The sequence below is a fragment of the Mesocricetus auratus genome, unplaced genomic scaffold (assembly GCF_017639785.1).
Source record: "Mesocricetus auratus isolate SY011 unplaced genomic scaffold, BCM_Maur_2.0 Super-Scaffold_15014, whole genome shotgun sequence".
Classification (NCBI taxonomy): Eukaryota; Metazoa; Chordata; class Mammalia; order Rodentia; family Cricetidae; genus Mesocricetus; species Mesocricetus auratus.
Window position 1 is genome coordinate 52,583,289 of NW_024429186.1, and position 18,715 is coordinate 52,602,003.

Genomic DNA, 18,715 nt, shown 5'->3' on the forward strand with positions numbered 1-18,715 from the left:
AGACTCTAGATATCCCCTATGTGGAAGGATTTGGCAATAGGGTGGGAGGGTGGGGGGGAAGGGGAGTGCAGGAGGAGGGGAGGGAAAGGGAACTGGGATTGACATGTAAAACAAGCTATTTAAAATTAAAATAAAAATGATAAAAAAAAGAAATTCTGTTACTGATAAGTAGGAAGATTGGACAGGATTGGGACATTTTTACCTAGGGCCATTGTGACTAAGTTTCCACCCAAAAGGCCTATTCCAATCACATGGAAGTCAGAGCAACCCGTGTGCAAAGACCAATGGCCCCTATCTAAAATTGGAGGCTGCTCATCAGCTGATGCAAGAGCAATGACATATTGAACCTTCTACCTCCCCTTGGAATGCATCTATTTTTTATATAGAAAAATGGCAACTGTTACAGGATTTGAGAGAGGTCACAAAAACTATGATGGTCATGAATGCTGTACAACCATGTTTGTATGACAAGGTTTGCCCATTCAGGTAGAAATTCCAAAAGGTGGGTTCAAATCTTTGGCAAAATATCTGATGTTATTGTTACCCCTAACAACTCCTCTCAAATTGCCTAGCTACAACATAATATTGATGATTGGAAACAGAAAGGTGGTGAAAACCATGAGGGCCATTTTCAACCTTTTGTTTTAATTCAAGGGTTCACTGGAGCTGTTCTGTAACAAGAGATTTCAATTAAGGAAGTTTCATTTCAACAAACTAATCATGACCTAGGAAAAAAGGATGACTAAAAGGTGTATGTATGTTCTGTGTATATGGTGTGGCCATACCTGTATGTGTGAAATGTGATTGAGAATGTGTGAATGCTTAAATTGCCTTGGATATGATTAAAAGGATGACTGAGGAGCCAGAATGAGACTGATCCAGACACTCTCCCACCGAACCTCGGTGACAGAGAGGAGACCTTGGCAATCTGTGGGACCTGGGAGAGTGGAACAGCATTTATTCCTGGCCTACAGGTGGACTCTGGGAACCCATACCACATGAAGAGATGCTCTCTCAGCCTGGACACATGAGGAAGAACTTGGGCCCTTCCTGGGATGATGTGACAGACCTTGAAAATCCCTCATGGAGACACTTGCCCTACCTGGGGAGTGGAGGAGGGTGACGTGGGGGTGATGGGTTGGGAGGATTGTGGGGTGGGGAAGGAGGGGAGGGAGAGGGAACTGAAAGTGACATGTGTAAAAAGTTAAATAAAAAATATATGGAAAAAAAGGAAACTTAAGTTGCTTTGGATATAGTTAAGAAGCTACCTAAATTGCTTGGATATAGTCAACAAGAGCATTCAGCCATTCAATGTCTTAACAGGTAAAGTTGACAATTTGAATCCTCAGAGCCAGTCAGTGGAGAAATAACAGAAGCCTACAGCATTGCCTGAGACCCAATGAAATAGGTATGGATGACTCTATGGAGTTTAGCAAAGGAGAGGATACAGAAACTCTCCAAAAATATCATGGTTGGGAAACAAAATCTAGAGAAAAGAAAGGTTTTTGGGAAGAAGCCTCAGAAAAAAACTGCTGCCCTGTTAGACCCCACCTACAGAGGAGTCAGTATAGATACAAATTAGGCCATGTCAGCTAAGATACAAATGAGGCCTTGTCATCTCTTTAAAGCCTTAAAGATTGAATTACAAATTGGATTAGAAAAAGCATACTCACAAACTTCAGTAATTTTAAAACGTTATTTGGGGCATATGCTATAGACTAAAGAAACTAAGCTTCAAAAATTAGAAAGGATAGTTTGCAATCTTTGTATGATTTTTCAGAAGTTGTTGGGAAATATTCAATGGTTAGATCCTGTTTAAAGTGCATCAACTGGTGATATAGATAGTCATCCCAAATCTCCTAGACAGTTAATTAAGGAGGGAAGACAAGTTTTTCTACTGTTAGAGTGTAGTACAGCATCAACAGATGTTACAAAACCATGGGAAACATGCTGTCTCCCCAGCCAAAATATCAAATTCTTATTTTGAAGCAGTAACGTATAGAATACAGAAATGTGTTTAAAATCTAGGAGATATTGTGGCAGAGAACTAAGTATGATACACGTTCCTTATACCAAACAAGAAGCTGATAGGTTGTTTCAGAACAGTGATTCATGGGAAAATGCTTTTAATTAATTTTCAGGGAGAATTGATAATCAGTTTCCATTTCATAGACTGTTACAATTCACAGTAACACATCCTTCTGTATTCCCAAAATTGTAGAAAACACTCCTGAAAAAATGCTATGTTAGTTTTTAGTGATAGTTACTCTAATGGATGAGAATTTTGTGTTAAAATACATGGAGCAAAAAACTCCAGCTTCAGCCCCGATAGTACAGTTATGAGCTGTGGCAAAGGTTTTTCAACTTCTAGTAAATGAGTCATTTAATTTGTGTACTAATAATCATTATCAGTTTTTAAAACTCTTCAAGTAATAGAGACAGTTCAATGAATAGGAGCTGGCAATTATCAGGTTAAAGTATTGTTTGAGCAAATTCAAAATACAATTCTTCTAAAAAAAATTGCCATGTCTTGTGGATGATATGACAGCTCATTTAAACCTTCCTGGCCCACTGGCTAAAGGAACGGAGTCAACAGATTAACAAAATTTGTCACTTTATCTCAGGTAGAGAGAGCTCTGCAGTCTCAAATTCTGTCATCAGAATAACAGGAATCTAAGAAAGCAATTTGGTCTAACTAGAGAGACTGCTCATCAAAATTGTCAAACAATGATTTGTGCCCACAAACTAATTTAAAAATTATGGCAAATGGTTGTTACCTATATTACAGAATTTGGCACGTAAAAATGTGTACACATGACAGTTGATAGGCACAAGCTGAAAAAGCCACCAAAAACATGTGATAAGTCATTGTTTAAAAATGTTTTGCTTATATGGGAGTTCCAAAAATGATAAAAACAGACAACAGGTCTAGATACTCAATGGAAAATTGATCAAAACGTTACTTCAAAAGATAACAAAAAGAGATGGGGAGTAACGTCACCAGTCTCCCCATGATGCAATTTTTTTTTAATGTGGATGCTAGTGAGCAATCTGCTGCAGACAGATTCTGGCATGATGGAACTTGAACAACTTTTTTCTCAGGTCAAATGGAGGTATCCACACACTAGACAGCGGGGAAGACCCAATTCTGCCCTAATTTGGGGTCGAGGGCATTTTTTTGTAGGAAAAGAATAAAGCTCGGTGCCTGCCAGAACATTTGGTGAGATGCATGGAGCAGAGAAAAACCAGACCTGAGACTGCGGGAATCTGCCCAAGCCCGTTCATGTGAGATCCCCTGGACCAGCGTTCCTGACCTTTAAAGTCATCCAATCTACAGTCTGAGAAAGAAAGGAGACAGTCAGTTTGAGATTTCCAGTTTCTCAACAGGCCGGATGCATCAACTTCCCATACCTGTGAGTTTTCATCCCAGAGCCAACAAAGAACTAGAAAACTAACAATTTGCCCTGACACACCTTGAAACACAGAATTCATTTTTCCAGTGTTTCCCTTTGGGGAAAAAACCCGTTTAAAGCAATTGGACACTGGTATGGACTGTGATGAGTGGCAAAACACCCCTTTTCAGTATTTGAACAGGACATGGCCACTTGAAATATCAGCCTTTGTTGTTTGAGTTCCTGGAATCGTGCCTATGCCAGTGTATTTCTCTGAAAAAATGCAACTTGTCCTAATGCAGCAAAAAAGACTTTGCTATCACTTCTGGGGTGATTGTAGCTATTGCTGTTGCTGCTACAGCAGCCATTTTATCTGGGACTGCCATCTCACAGTCTGTAACTACAGCCAGCACAGTGGATAAACTGACAGGGGATGTAACAGAGGCTCTCAGCACTCAGAGCTCCTTAAATCACTTAGTCCAGGCAGAAATTAAAGCTGTTCACCCACCCTGGCACACATTTGTGTTACCCCTACAAATGTTAATACTGGCCAACCAAATTATTAGGATGAACAAGACCTGGGTTCTTTCGTCCCCTAGAGAGATCCTCCTTGGGGGATTATAGATGGCAGGCCTACCTCTGGGCCTTGTAGCCATAGGACTTAATTATCATGTGCTTCATTTGGCTAAGGTGCCTCAGCACTAGACAAGCCAAGGCTCCATTTATCATTCAAGGACCACAGAGAACCCTTCAGTTTGACTATGGTTGAGCCTATAGAAAAATTAGACAGCCAAAGATAGGTGAGACTATGGGGATGCCAGCCAACCTAAGACAAGGAAGGTCATGCAGCCTGGGTGATTTCTCCATTGGTGGGTAAGGTTGTCATTAACGTCCTAGTCACCTGAGACATTCACTAACTTATATATAAAGAAGGGGAAATGTTGAGCCCCAGCCCCCACAGGGTCTCTGTGAGTGGATGGTCAGCCAACAATTGCATCCTGTTTTCTTGGCCAAGTGCATCCTGTTTTCTAGTCCTGGCTTACTGGCCCGGCCTTGCCCCACTGACATTACCCCACTAACATCAGCATCTAGCAAGAGGAAAACAAGACTTCTTCCACCTGGGATTTTTTCCACCGTGTTGTAAGCCTATGTTTAAGGCTGCTCCCTGTTTACAATAAAGAAGAGACCGCTTAGCACAAACGACCAGATGTCTTTTCTTTCAGTTCAATCTCTAGGCTTTCACCAGATATATTATACCACACCATAGAGGACAACAGGGAAGTAAGGTCTTCAAAATAGAAGTAGACCTATAAACATATGAATTCACAGAAACTGAGCAGCTTGCATACGGCCTGCATGAATGGTATGACATAGGTTCCTAGATCTAAATGGAGAAGGATCCCTAATCCTAAAGGGATCTCCGATTGAAAACCACTTGCAAATGAAAATTTATGTTTCTCTAAGAAAGTCTCACTGGGGAAACAAATTACTCTTCAGCTTAGACCTCAAGTGTAGCAGAAGATGGCCAGCAGAAAAGTAACAAAATGGAGACTTTTGAGGTTCTATGTGTCATAATAACATGGCATGACTTTTTCTTTGTTTCTTAACTTTATCATTTTCATTTTTACTGATTCTTTTTCTTTCTCTTTTCTTCACAGGTCCTTTGCATATACATCATGGCTCCTTGTACTGTGCTTTTATGGAATTTTTGAGTGTGTGTGAGAGTAGATCTCTGTTTCTATATCTGTTTCTTGTGTCTGTTTTTTATTTCTTTCCTCTTTGTTTGTATGTCTTGTCTTTTCCTGAGTTTTTGGTTTGCTTGTTTCTTTTGTGATGTCATTTCATATTATATTAGTTTACTATATTATCTACCCTTAGCAGCTTGTTTGTTTTCTAAGGAGGAACAGAGGGGGTACATCTGGTTAGGAAGGGAGGTGGGGAAGAACTTGGAAGAGCAGAGGGAGGGGAAACCATAATCCAGATATTTAAAAAAACCCTCTATTTTCTATAAAAGAAAAAAATGTGTTAGATTCTCTGGAACTGGGTTTACAGGCAATTGTGAGCCACTAAATTTTGGTTCTGGGAACTGAACTAGGTTCTCTACAAGAGCAGCAAGTTTTATAGTAGCTGAGCTACCTATTGAGCATGGTAGGTTACATATTTGTCTGCAAATTTTACATGAAAGAGTATTTCAACTTAATAAAAATATTGATAGAAGGAAATTGTTTTGGAGGAAAATTGATGAACAATTGAACTTTTCAGTTTCCTACAATATTACTTTATTGACCTTAAATTTCCTTTCTTTTACAAGAAAGTTACTGTAGTTGTTTATTTTTTCTTTTTGTCTTTTTTATTTCTTTGCTCTTGGTGGGCTTGACATTCAGCTCCCAAATAGATACACAGAGTCTTACTCTTAGTTATGAATGCCAGGCCTTAGTTTGGCTTATTCTACAAAGCTTTTCTTAACTTATTATATTTTGCCTCTGGGCTTTTACTATTCTCTATTCAGTATATGTTTCTTCCTTTATTACTCTGTAATGGGCTGTGTGGCTGTGTGGCTGACCCATGGTGTATTCCTCTCCTTTTCCCTTTCTCATTCCTGCTTTTTCTCTTATTTTCTTATTTATTCTCTTTGCATGTCATCCCTGCCTATCCTTTCTCCTGCATAGCTATTGACCATTCAGCTGCTTATTAGGCCAATCAGGTATTTTAGGCAGGCAAAGTTAACACAGCTTCACAGAATTAAACAAAAGCAACATAAAAGAAAGAAACACATCTTTGCATTATTAAACAAAGATTCCACAGCATGAATGAATGTAACACACCTTCAAATATAATTACACAACAGATCATAATCTTTGGGGCTTTAGAGATATTTCTACAGAAGTATGCATTTGAATTTCATGCTTAATTACAGATTACAGGAACATATAGAAACAAGGTAACACTTTGTCTGTATCAAGCTAAGGAAATAATTCTATCAATCTCATTCAGGTACAAAATTATTTTATGGTTCTAGAAACACATTAATGAATATATAATATGTTACCTGAGGCTGGAGAGATGTCTCAGCAATTAAGAGCACTGGGTGTTCTTCCATAGGACCAAGGTTAAATTTCTAGTTCCAGGGAAAACAACATCCTTTTCTTGCTTCCTCAGGCAATGCATAAAAATGCTGTACATATATACATGCAGGCAAAATACCCATACCCATAAAATAAAAGTCAAATCCTTAAAAGTACTTTCAAAAGAAAAAAATTTATCCTTTTGAATTTAAATAAAGTTAACTATTGATTAATCTGTATATAAATCTGTAGCTAATTGGTAACTGTTATAATATTGGTATTCTAATCAGAAATCTCAGTGGGAAGATTTTTAATGGTGTAATTACTCTCTTCAATAAAATAACAGTCAGCTTAGTATTGTACTAATTGCAATTAGCATAAGATATTGACAATGTATAAAATCTAAGTATTGAAATACTATAGAAAAGTTCTGCTTTATAAGAAGTTGTTGTACTTCAAAGAACATTTAAACAGTTTTAGATGTTTAGGGTGATTGAGCAGATAGTAAAGAAATTTCTACACAAGCACTGTCCTTAGACAAATACCTTCGTGTATTAGTGTGCCCCATAGTATAAATAATGAATCAATATTAATGAATTTTAATTGATATAAGTTATCATTTTGAATGTTTCCCTGTTTATATTGTAGGGTTCTATTATTGTGATAAATCTATGATGCAGAATGTATCATATTGATCAGAAAATTAGTGATACTGAATAGTTGCTTTGTGTCTCAAGTACATACACAGTGAGTTCTCCCTATTCCTATGGCCATGAAACACTGCAAATGTTCTTCTTCATAATGTTTCTACCCTTATCTTTTCTAGTGTCTCAGATTGCTGGAATAATACAATAGTTAGCTTTTGGAGACTGTCACCTTTCATGTAGAAATACAAATTTCTAGTTCTTCCAGGTCCTTTTGACCTGGGGGGTTATTTCATGGTCAAAGAATATGGACCCCCTTTAAGGATATACAATAGTTTATTTGCACATCCCTGCTATAGGAAATGATGTTTCCTCCCATGTTTTCATGACTTTCATAGGAGTGCCTAAACATTTACATGAAAGGCACTTTGGACATTATTTCCCATTTTAGCAGGGTAAATACCTAGGAGGAGGATTTGTGGTGTATTATAGGAACACCTCTCATTTTGTTAAAAAAAAAAGCTGCCCGATGATCTTTTTAGAAAACTTTAGTATCTGAATTTATCATCTGCAAACAAGTTGTTACTCTGAATCTTCAACAGAACTTGGCATGTATCTGTACTTTTGATGAGTAGATATTGAGATTTTAGGCACATTTATCTATAAATGGCTCATCAAAGTGATAGATTTGGGGAAGAAAGTTTAATAATCAGCTAACTTAGAAAACAAATTACATCTAGAATACAACTGAATATGAGCAAATTTTATATTAAATAACCATAGCTTTGCTTACTGCAAACTGGGGTTACAGCAAAGTTTTACAGTCAAGATGGACAAACAGTTCTTGTCTATCACCAGCTTTAAATAATCACATACAACAGGTAGTGGCTTTGATAAAAATAAAAGATATCAGGGTTTAGGAGTGAAATGGCCCTCAAAAGAGAACATGTGATCAGCCCCTCCAAGACCCCAACCCCAGCGAGTCCAGCTTCAGGTGAGATTGGGTCTCCGGCGGGGACCGCCCGCCCATCCCCGATCCCCCTTGATCTTCCGGACCACTCCTGGCATCCAGAAGACCCACCCACACAGGAAAGACATCAGCCCCTCCAAGACCTCAACCCCAGGGAGTCCAGCTTCAGGTGAGATTGGGTCTCCGGCAGGGATCGCCTGCCCATCCCCGATCCCCCTTGATCTTCCGGACCACTCCTGGCATCCAGAAGACCCGCCCACACAGAAAAGACATCAGCCCTTCCAAGACCCCAACCCCAGCGAGTCCAGCTTCAGGAAAGACATCAGCCCTACCAGGACACAAACTCCGTGTCAGCATCCCCAGCTTCAGCTGCAGGAAGGAAGGAGACCAGTGGAGATGGAAAGACCCCACCAGCACCCACTGAAAGAAGAGATGGGAAGAAGACAGAATAAGAGATCACTCAGCAATAGAAACACCAACATGACCCCACCAGAATCTAGGGATCCAACACCAGCAAGACCCGAAAAGCACTAAATAGACGAAGAAGAGGAGACAGACCTTAAAAATTATTTCATGAAGATGATGGAGACCCTCAAAGAAGAAACAAGGAAATCCCTTAAAGAAATAGAAGAAAAACAAACAAAAACTCCATGAAATGGGGGAAAAATTCAAGAAAAAAACAAATCTCTCAAAGAATCTAAAGAGCACCAAGAAAGAACAACCAAAAAAATTAAGGAAACAACTCAAACAGTTGAAGGATAGAAAGCTGAAATGGAAACGATAAAGAAAACACAGAATGAAGGGATGCTGGAAATAGAAAAGCTGGGTAAATGATCAGGAACTACAGATGCAAGTATCACCAATAGAATATAAGAGATAGAAGAGAGAATCTCAGGTGTTGAAGACTCATTAGAGGATATAGAGTCGTCAACCAAAGAAAATCTCAAAACCAACAAATCCTTAACACAAAATATCCAGGAAATATGGGACACCGTGAAGAAGCCAAACCTGAGAATAATAGGTATAGAAGAAGGTGAAGAAATTCAACTTAAAGGTACAGAAAACATATTCAACAAAATCATAGAAGAAAACGTCCCTAACCTAAAGAAAGATATGCCTATGAAAGTACAAGAATCTTACAGAACACCAAATAGGCTCGACCAGAAAAAGAAGTCACCTCACCATATAATAATCAAAACATCAAACCAACAGAGTAAAGAGAAAATATTAAGAGCAACTAAAGAAAAAGGCCAAGTAACATACAAAGGCAGACCTATCCGAATTACACTTGACTCCTCAATGGAAACGATGAAAGCCAGAAGATCCTGGACAGATGTCCTACAAATGCTAAGGGAACAAGGATGCCAGCCCAGACTACTATATCCAGCAAAGCTCTCAATTACCATAGATGGAGAAAAAATATTCCATGACAAAGCCAGATTTAAACAATACGTATCCATGAATCCAGCTCTACAGAAAATGCTAGAAGGAAAACCTAGAGCCAAGGAAGATAACTACATTCATAAAGACACAGGCAATATATAATCACACTTTACAAAACACCAAAAGAAAAAGGAAGGAGAAACTACACAAAAGAACTTCACTAACAATAAATCTCGCACAAACAAGGATCACAAATCAATGGTCATTAATATCCCTCAATGTCAACGGCCTCAACTTGCCTATAAAAAGACACAGACTAGCAGAATAGATACGAAGACAGAACCCTTCCTTCTGCTGCATACAAGAAACACATCTCAACATCAAAGACAGACGTTATCTCAGAGTAAAGGGTTGGGAAAAGATCTTCCAATCAAACGGTCCCAAGAAACAAGCGGGTGTAGCAATCCTAATATCTAACAAATTAGACTTCATATAAAAATCAATCAAAAGAGATGAAGAAGGACACTTCATATTCATCAAAGGAAAAATACATCAAGACGAAGTTTCAATTTTAAACATCTACGCCCCACATACAAAGGCACTTACATTCATGAAAGAAACATTACTAAAACTCAAAATGCACATAAAATCTCACACACTAATATTAGGAGACTTCAACACTCTGCTCTCACCGCTAGACAGGACCTACAGACAGAAACTTAACAAAGAAACAAAAGAACTAATAGAAGTTATGACCCAACTGGGTTTCACAGACATCTATAGAACATTCCACCCAAATACAAAGGGATATACCTTCTTCTCGGCACCACATGGAACCTTCTCTAAAATTGACCACATAATAGGAAACATAGCAAATCTCCACAGATACAAAAAAATGGAATAACCCCCTGCATCTTATCAGACCACCATGCATTAACATTAGAATTCAACAATAACACAAATCGCAGAAACCCTACAAACTCATGGAGATTGAACAATGTACAATTGCACTATCCCTGGATAAAGGAACAAATAAAAAAAGAAATTAAAGACTTCCTCGATTTCAATGAGAATGAAGACACAACATACACAAACTTATGGGACACTTTGAAAGCAGTGCTGACAGGAAAGTTTATAGCACTAAGTGCCCACATGAAAAAACTGGAGAACAGTCATACTAGAGAATTAATAGCACAGCTGAATGTTCTAGAACAAAAAGAAGCAAACTCCCCCACGAGGAGCAGACGCCAGGAAATAATCAAATTGAGGGCTGAAATCAATCAAGTAGAAACCACACAAACACTGAGAAGAATCAATGAAACAAAGAGTTGGTTCTTTGAGAAAATCAACAAAATAGACAAACCTCTGTCCAAACTAACGAAAAGACAGAGGGAGAGCATGCTAATTAACAAAATCAGTGATGAAAAAGGGGACATAAGAACAGACTCTGAGGAAATCCAGAGAATCATCAGGACATACTTTGAAAATCTGTACTCCACAAAATTTAAAAATTTAAAGGAAATGGACAATTTCCTGGATAGATATCACTTGCCAAAACTAAATCAAGAACAGATAAACAATCTAAACAGACCTATAACACCTAGTGAAATAGAAGCAGTCATCAAAAGTCTCCCAAATAAAAAAATCCCAGGCCCAGATGGCTTCAGTGCAGAATTCTACCAGAAATTCAAAGAAGAGCTAATTCCAATACTCCTCAAAGTATTCCACACAATAGGAGCAGGAGGCTCACTGCCAAACTCTTTCTACGAGGCTACAATTACCTTGATACCCAAGCCACACAAAGACACAACTAAGAAAGAGAACTATAGACCAATTTCCCTCATGAACATTGATGCAAAAATACTCAATAAAATACTTGCAAACCGGATTCAAGAACACATCAGAAAAATCATCCACCATGATCAAGTAGGCTTCATTCCAGGAATGCAGGGATGGTTCAACATTAGAAAATCTATCAATGTAATCCACCATATTAATAATCTGCGAAAGAAAAACCACATGATCATTTCACTAGATGCTGAAAAAGCCTTTGACAAAATCCAGCACCCATTCATGAAAAAAGGTCCTAGAGAGATGAGGGATAACAGGAATGTACCTGAATATAATAAAAGCAACATAAAGTAAACCAACAGCTAACATCAAACTAAATGGAGAGAAACTCAAAGCAATTCCTCTAAAATCAGGAACAAGACAAGGCTGTCCAATCTCTCCATATCTCTTCAATATTGTACTTGACGTTCTAGCTACAGCAATAAGACAACAAAAGGAGATAAAGGGGATAAACAGGAAGTTGAGGGGGTGAGGGTTGAATAGGGGGAAGAGGGAATCATAGGATCGAATACAGATCAGGCACCAGAGCAACCTCGAGTGATCTAAAGGGATAACACCAATTGGCAAGCTAAGCAATAGTGGAGAGACCACCTCGAATGCCCATTCCTGATAATGAACTTGATGTCTATAACATCCGGGAGCCTTCATCCTGTGACTGATGGAAGCAGGGGCAAACACACAATTAATCACTGAACTGAACCCAAGGAACCCAGTGACAGAGAGAGAGGAGCGATGAGCAAATTGGCAAAGATTGGGCTGGCAAAACCAGCAGAGACAGATGATCTGAACAGGGGAGAGCTTTTGGACCCCAGACCGACAGTGGGGAGGCCAGTATGGGACTGATCTGGACCCCCCAAATGTGAGTGTCAGCGAGAAGGCCTGGGCAACCTATGGGGCCCTGAGCTGTGGATCAGTGTCTATCCCTGGTATACAGTCTTCGTGTGCCTATAGCACAAACAGGGATGCTCTCTCAACCTGGACTCTTAGGGGAGTGCCTGGACCCTACCCAGAGTGAAATGACAGACTCTAGATATCCCCTATGTGGAAGGATTTGGCAATAGGGTGGGAGGGTGGGGGGGAAGGGGAGTGAGGGAGGAGGGGAGGGAGAGGGAACTGGGATTGACATGTAAAACAAGCTATTTAAAATTAAAATAAAAAATGATAAAAAAATTGTCTACATAGATATCACTGTAAGACATACTATTTTTCTTATAACAAGGTTTTAAAGTTACCATGTGAAACTGATCATTAGGATATTATTTAAACAGTTTAGTTTATGGGACTGCATTTCATCCAATGTAGTTTTTAACAAAGCAACATAATTATTGGAAAAGATACAGCTATTGACACAGCAGTGATCAGTGTTTGCTTGTACCTGAAATCATTAATTTTTTAGCTTTCCTTTTACATGTGCCAGCGAGAAGGCCTGGGCAACCTATGGGGCCCTGAGCTGTGGATCAGTGTCTATCCCTGATATACAAACAGTCTTCCTGTGCCTATATCACAAAGAGAGATGCTCTCTCAGCCTGGACTCTTAGGGGAGTGCCTGGACCCTACCCAGAGTAAAATGACAGACTCTAGATATCGCCTATGTGGAAGGATTTGGCAATAGGGTGGGAGGGTGGGGGGGGAAGGGGAGTGCGGGAGGAGGGGAGGGAGAGGGAACTGGGATTGACATGTAAAACAAGCTATTTAAAATTAAAATAAAAAATGATAAAAGAGAACATGTTTGAACACTATGTGACCAGCAGGTGGCACTGTTTGGAATAGTCACAGAACACGAAGAGGAAGCATTACTGAAGTATGGTGGTCCCTGGGAGCAGGACTTTATAAGCCAACTTCACTTCCTGTTCATTTTCTGTTTCCTGAGTATAGATACAGAGCAACTGTTATGCCTCTTCTGCCTTGTCTTGCTTTTCCTGCCTGCTGACATATTGTACTCATCAGGATGGATTGTTTCTCCCTAGAAGGGTAAGGCAAATAAGCCCTTTCTTAATAAAGTTGCTCTTGTTAAATATTTTATCATAGTAGCAAAAAAGTAACCAAGATACAGGGAAAGTCCAATTTAACCAGAAAATGTAAAAACGTACCTACACAATTGCTTTGGTGCTCAAATGTTTCCCATTCTGTAACCAAACTAGTTTACAAATGATTGTTATCAAATATTATGAACCCAAATGTTTACATGCAATCACATAATAGAACATGATAATTGAGAAGAACTGTCGCCCCTTGAGGCATATTATATGGTCCCTGATATAATCAAATGATCTCCATCACATAGACTCTGAAGTACCCAATTACAGAGGCATATTCTTCTCTGGTTATTGCTTCAGGGAGAGGCCTGGTTTATTTGAATTTCTTGATATATTTCTATCAAAATTATAACCACATGACATCAAAGGAAAAGAACATTATAGCCCCATTTCTGTTATATGTTTGTAATAAGTTTATAGTACCAAACACATTATTGGCTCATTCCTGAAATACAAATGGAAAACATAACCCTTAAAACAATGACCTGTTTTCTGCATTTTTCCCTATGCAACACATTTTCAAACCACTGTATTATTCATTCTCAGCCTCTGTTTTGATCATCTGTCTTACATTCTTCTAGGACAAGTTTCACACAATAAAATTCTGATGTCAACATGGCCAACATGAACCCATCATAGAAATCTGGCCACAGAAATTACAACAAGATAACAAATCATTTAGTGTTACTACACCCTGCTGATGGCCAGAGGGGAGAATTTTGTTTAAACATGTGATTGGGCGAAGAATCATTTAAGTATTTCTACATGTCTTGACTCTAGCCAAGAACACTGTCTCTTATAAATTCATAATGGTTATATAGTAATATTGTCAGACACACAGTCTGGAAAGATAAACAGGAAGAGTAGGAGTCACTCAGTGTCTGCTGTCCTTAGACTGTGCCAAACAGATGTGTTTCCTTGGTTCTGAGTTTACAAAGAAACACATTTCTCATTCAATATCTGAGTTTTGGGTTTGTGGATACTTATAATTTGGGAGAGACATTGTGTTATTGTACTTGCTGTGATTTGCACATAGTGCCATTCTCTGTAAAAGCAAGACTGCATTCTTGGGGTATAGATTATTCTCAGAATATATTTTATTTTTTGTATCAATATGGTTAGTGACTTATACTTATCTGTGTAAAGAAAAAGTGAATTATTTGATGATAAACTGGATTCTTTTCCCAAGTTTCTGATTTCTAATTGCCAATTCAGTAGCTCCTACAGCACTTATTGCCTAAGGAAATGTGAAAGGGGGGAAATGGTGAAATTTAGAGATGACTTAGTATAGTGTGGCAATTTCTCATATAAAATGTTTTCTCCCTCTTTTCAATCAATGAAGACTCAACATTATGACTATAATTCCCAAGGTATCAACAGAAAATGCTTATTCCAAGAGATCGCCTTATTAATTTTCTAAAGTAACAAGATGTCCATATTGATCAGTGTTTTACTTTGCCGTAGCTCTTCATTAATGTAAATGCAAAAGTACATGGGTCTAAAATCCTGAGGTTCAGATTTAGCAGCTATTAGAAGTTAACCTTCTGGTTTAAAGTAAAAGGCTCCAAGAACAAATTAATCTCTGACATATCCTTGCTTGCTGGTTCAAGTGATTTCTTTCTTCACATTTCTTTCTTTTTTAAAAACTATTTTATAAGTTTACATGGAAGCTTCTTCACATTTTTTATTACTTTCCTTGTGGTAAACTCAGAAAAACACTCACTCTTTCTAAATGAAATCTGTTATTTCTCATCCTCTGAAGATATGTACTTGAGTTGAAATTTTTCTTTCAGTATAGGGGAAAAAGTGTACTTTCTTAGAACCTCTAGTCATTTTTTCTGTAGAAATAAAAGCAGTTGTAGAGTATACTGTCTCTTTGTATTATGACTTGATATTTTGCTGTTGGCCAAAGTCCAAACTATAATTTAATAATCATGGCAAGGGAAGCCAACATAAAATGTTGTTTGTGAAAATTTATAGAGCTCTCCAATAATCAAGTTCCTGATCTCAGTAATTTTTGTCAAATTAATTTTTTGGTGAATGTTTATATGTTCTCTTCCTTTACCTTTCTTTCATCCACAAGTATGAATCTTCTATTGGCTAAGGTCTTGGATATGGTTGATAATAATTTGCTCTCTGTCTTTCAACAGAACAGCAACCTATGGCAGATGAACACCAACATCTGCCTGTATTCGGAGGTGAAACAACCTATAACATGAGTGGACTTGGGATATAAAAGAAACTTGTTTTCTACTTGCACTCCATACCTGAGGTACCTTGATGGTATGCTTTGTGCTGAACATGAATGTTGACTAAGTCAAGGAGGTTTATATTCAGAATTACTTAAGTGTAATACATTGTATGCCATAGAAGTTTAATGCTATCCCATCCTAATGGAAACTGAGCTCTGTATAGGGCAATAAATTATGACTAACTAGAACCCAGCTGTCTATGAATATAATGTATTGATGATAACAAATGAGTTGTCAGTTGAATTAGTCTTGTGTGCATCAAACTCGGCAAAATTATATTTCTTATTTATATAATAGACCACGTAGAAGTTACTGACTAATGTATGGCTTTCTTAGGGATAAATCAAGGAGGACAGTATTTAGATGTTTTTTATCCTGTCTACACCACCACCACTTAATAAACCATTCTGTAATGATGATTGTTTATGATGCTAGCAGGTACCAACATTAACTACATGGCTATTTAGTAGCTGAAATGTGGCTGGTTTGAGAATGTAACATAAAATCATCAATGGTTTTGATCTATTTAAATATAACTGGTGACATGAGCTATCAGTTGTTGTCATATAGTACAAAGGTGGGGACCTCTTTGTATTGAGGGTAATGCAGCTAGAATGGGGGTGCAAACACACTAAGGACATAGGCACTTTTCAAAGTCTTGGTCCTGAAAGATGTATATAAGTTCTCCTTACATTTCGTTGTCTAGGGCTCGAAAGCCTAGACACATCTAGTCAAAAGAGTGAGAAATTTGAACTTGCTGAATTCTCAGCAGGAAAAGGAAGAGTACTTTAAGAGTTTCAATGGGAAGTCAGCATGCTTTCTGCTATGAGTTATGCCTGTTAAATATTGGATTAAAAGAATGCCAATTGCTTTTGAAATTTTTAATTAAATAATTGAAATATTCATCAGGAAAAAAATCCCAGAATCTTTTTTATTACATTGAGTATACACTATCATTGAATAAAAGATAGTAGCTCTGTTTAATAAATACATATTTAATGAACAAATCATGAATTTGCCAAGAGATGTGAAATTGAAATATGTCTCTCACACCTTGCTTGGTCTTTTTCATCTGGATATATACCACAGCTGGTCAAATAATAACACCTCTTAGAAGTGTGAACAAGGCCAAAAGGCAGAAAATGGCCTTGGTGAATCATGTCTCCTGAATATTACCATGCTCAAAGGTCTTTTGTTATGTGAGTTACACCTTGTAGACTGATTCCTCAGTAGCTGTGTTGCCCAGGCCTAATTCTCTATGCTTGCAGCATCCTCCTATTTCTATGTCTCTGATTACTTCTGTGCTTGGCCCACTTTAGCACAGCTGACACTTGCCTGCCATGAGTGCTCACAATCATCCCTATCCAGATATTTGCTTTTCTCACTGGCTGCCAGTTAATGGTCTACAGTGTTCTGAGTTGAACTTACTAACCCCATGTGTGATTGAGTTCCAAACACCCACACAGGAATTTGAAGAGCTTCCTGGAAAACTTTCATCTTTCATTGTGACATGACTTGGATTTCCAATTTTTTCTCTATTTCTTTCTGAAAATGGGCTTTCTAAATAATGTTAGTAAACACCTGACAGAGCTGAGGGTAACTGTAAAACTGAAGCCTAAATATAAATGACAGTACTAGTATGCATGTGCATGAATTTTTATTCCTAAATCTGCACTGACACATTTTTCACACAGTTTTGTTTTTGACTGCCTAGCACTACCTGCAAATAGTGTTTCATTAGGGACCAGAGTAGAACTTCAAAGGAACTAGGCAGTTTTAAAAAATGGTTATATAAAGTGATCAAAGATAATACTTCAAACCTTTCCTTTTGGGATATTTTGAAATTACCAGGTTTTCTTTCTTTGGTGTTTCTGAACTGAGGTTTCTAAATGTACTGAGATTGTTTGTGCAAATATAGAGTTATAGAAAAAAACTAAGCAGCAAAAGTAGGACAAAGAAAATATTTGGCAAGCTCACAAATAAAAGTTCTTCTTCATATTTTATTTTCTTAGATTTTGTAGCTGCTTCTGTAGTTTCTTTCAAAGAAATTTAATACCTTTATTACCAAAGAATTTAAATTAAAAATAATTGATAAGTTATGTTATACTAAGTGACAGAAACTTAATATGCTTTATGTTGTCATAACTATGTCTATAGTTTCCTCAGAGAAACTATAGCACTTTTACAACAAGAAATTAATTTTATGAGTTTGTCTCATTATGCACATTACATGTACATTGAAAAATTCACAGGAATATTTGGAGCTTTGGTTATTAAATCTATTATTATCTTTATGTACTAAGTTGGCAATTAGAATATTACCTTCCCTAATCTTCTTTAAAAACTTAAATCCTGTTGTGAACCTGCTTAGGACTTAGTAATATCCTCCTTCATAAATTTAGTGGCAGAATAGTTCATAGCTACATTTTGTATCAATGTTAGAATTATTTTAATGCTAGGATGCAAATAAGTGACATATGAAAGAAACATGTTATTCAAATTAATAATTCATGAAATAGTTACCTAAGCCAGTTAATTTGTATATTGAATAACTATTGAATGGTATTTTCAAATTTTTATCTTTAGTGTAAAATATCCAAGCCCAACACTGGAAAATTAGCTGTAGGTAAGACACAGAGAGGCAAAATGATGATACTAGATTAGGTAATTTAGGTTGAGGGAATATGAAAATTTCCTTATATGAAAATATGTGGTCACAAGGTTTGTGGAAAAGACTTCCATATTGGCTTGAAAAAGAATCATCCTGGTTCCTCAGAAAACTTAGAATTGTTATACCCCAAGACCCAGATACACCACTCTTTGGCATATACCTAAAGATACTCCATCATACTGCAAAGACACTTGTTCAACTATATTCACAGTGACTTTATTCATAACATCCAGAAACTTGAAAAATCTAGATGTCTCTAAACTGAAGAATGGATAAAGAGAAGGTGGTTCACTTACACAATGTAGTATTACTCAGCTGTTAAAAATCACTCATATATGGATCAGGGGAGTGTCAGCCTACAATCCCAGTGCCAGTGAGTCTGGGAAACAAGGAGGTTCCCAAGAGAGATATATGATACCGCAGAGACGTGGAATGAGGGAAGATCTCCTGA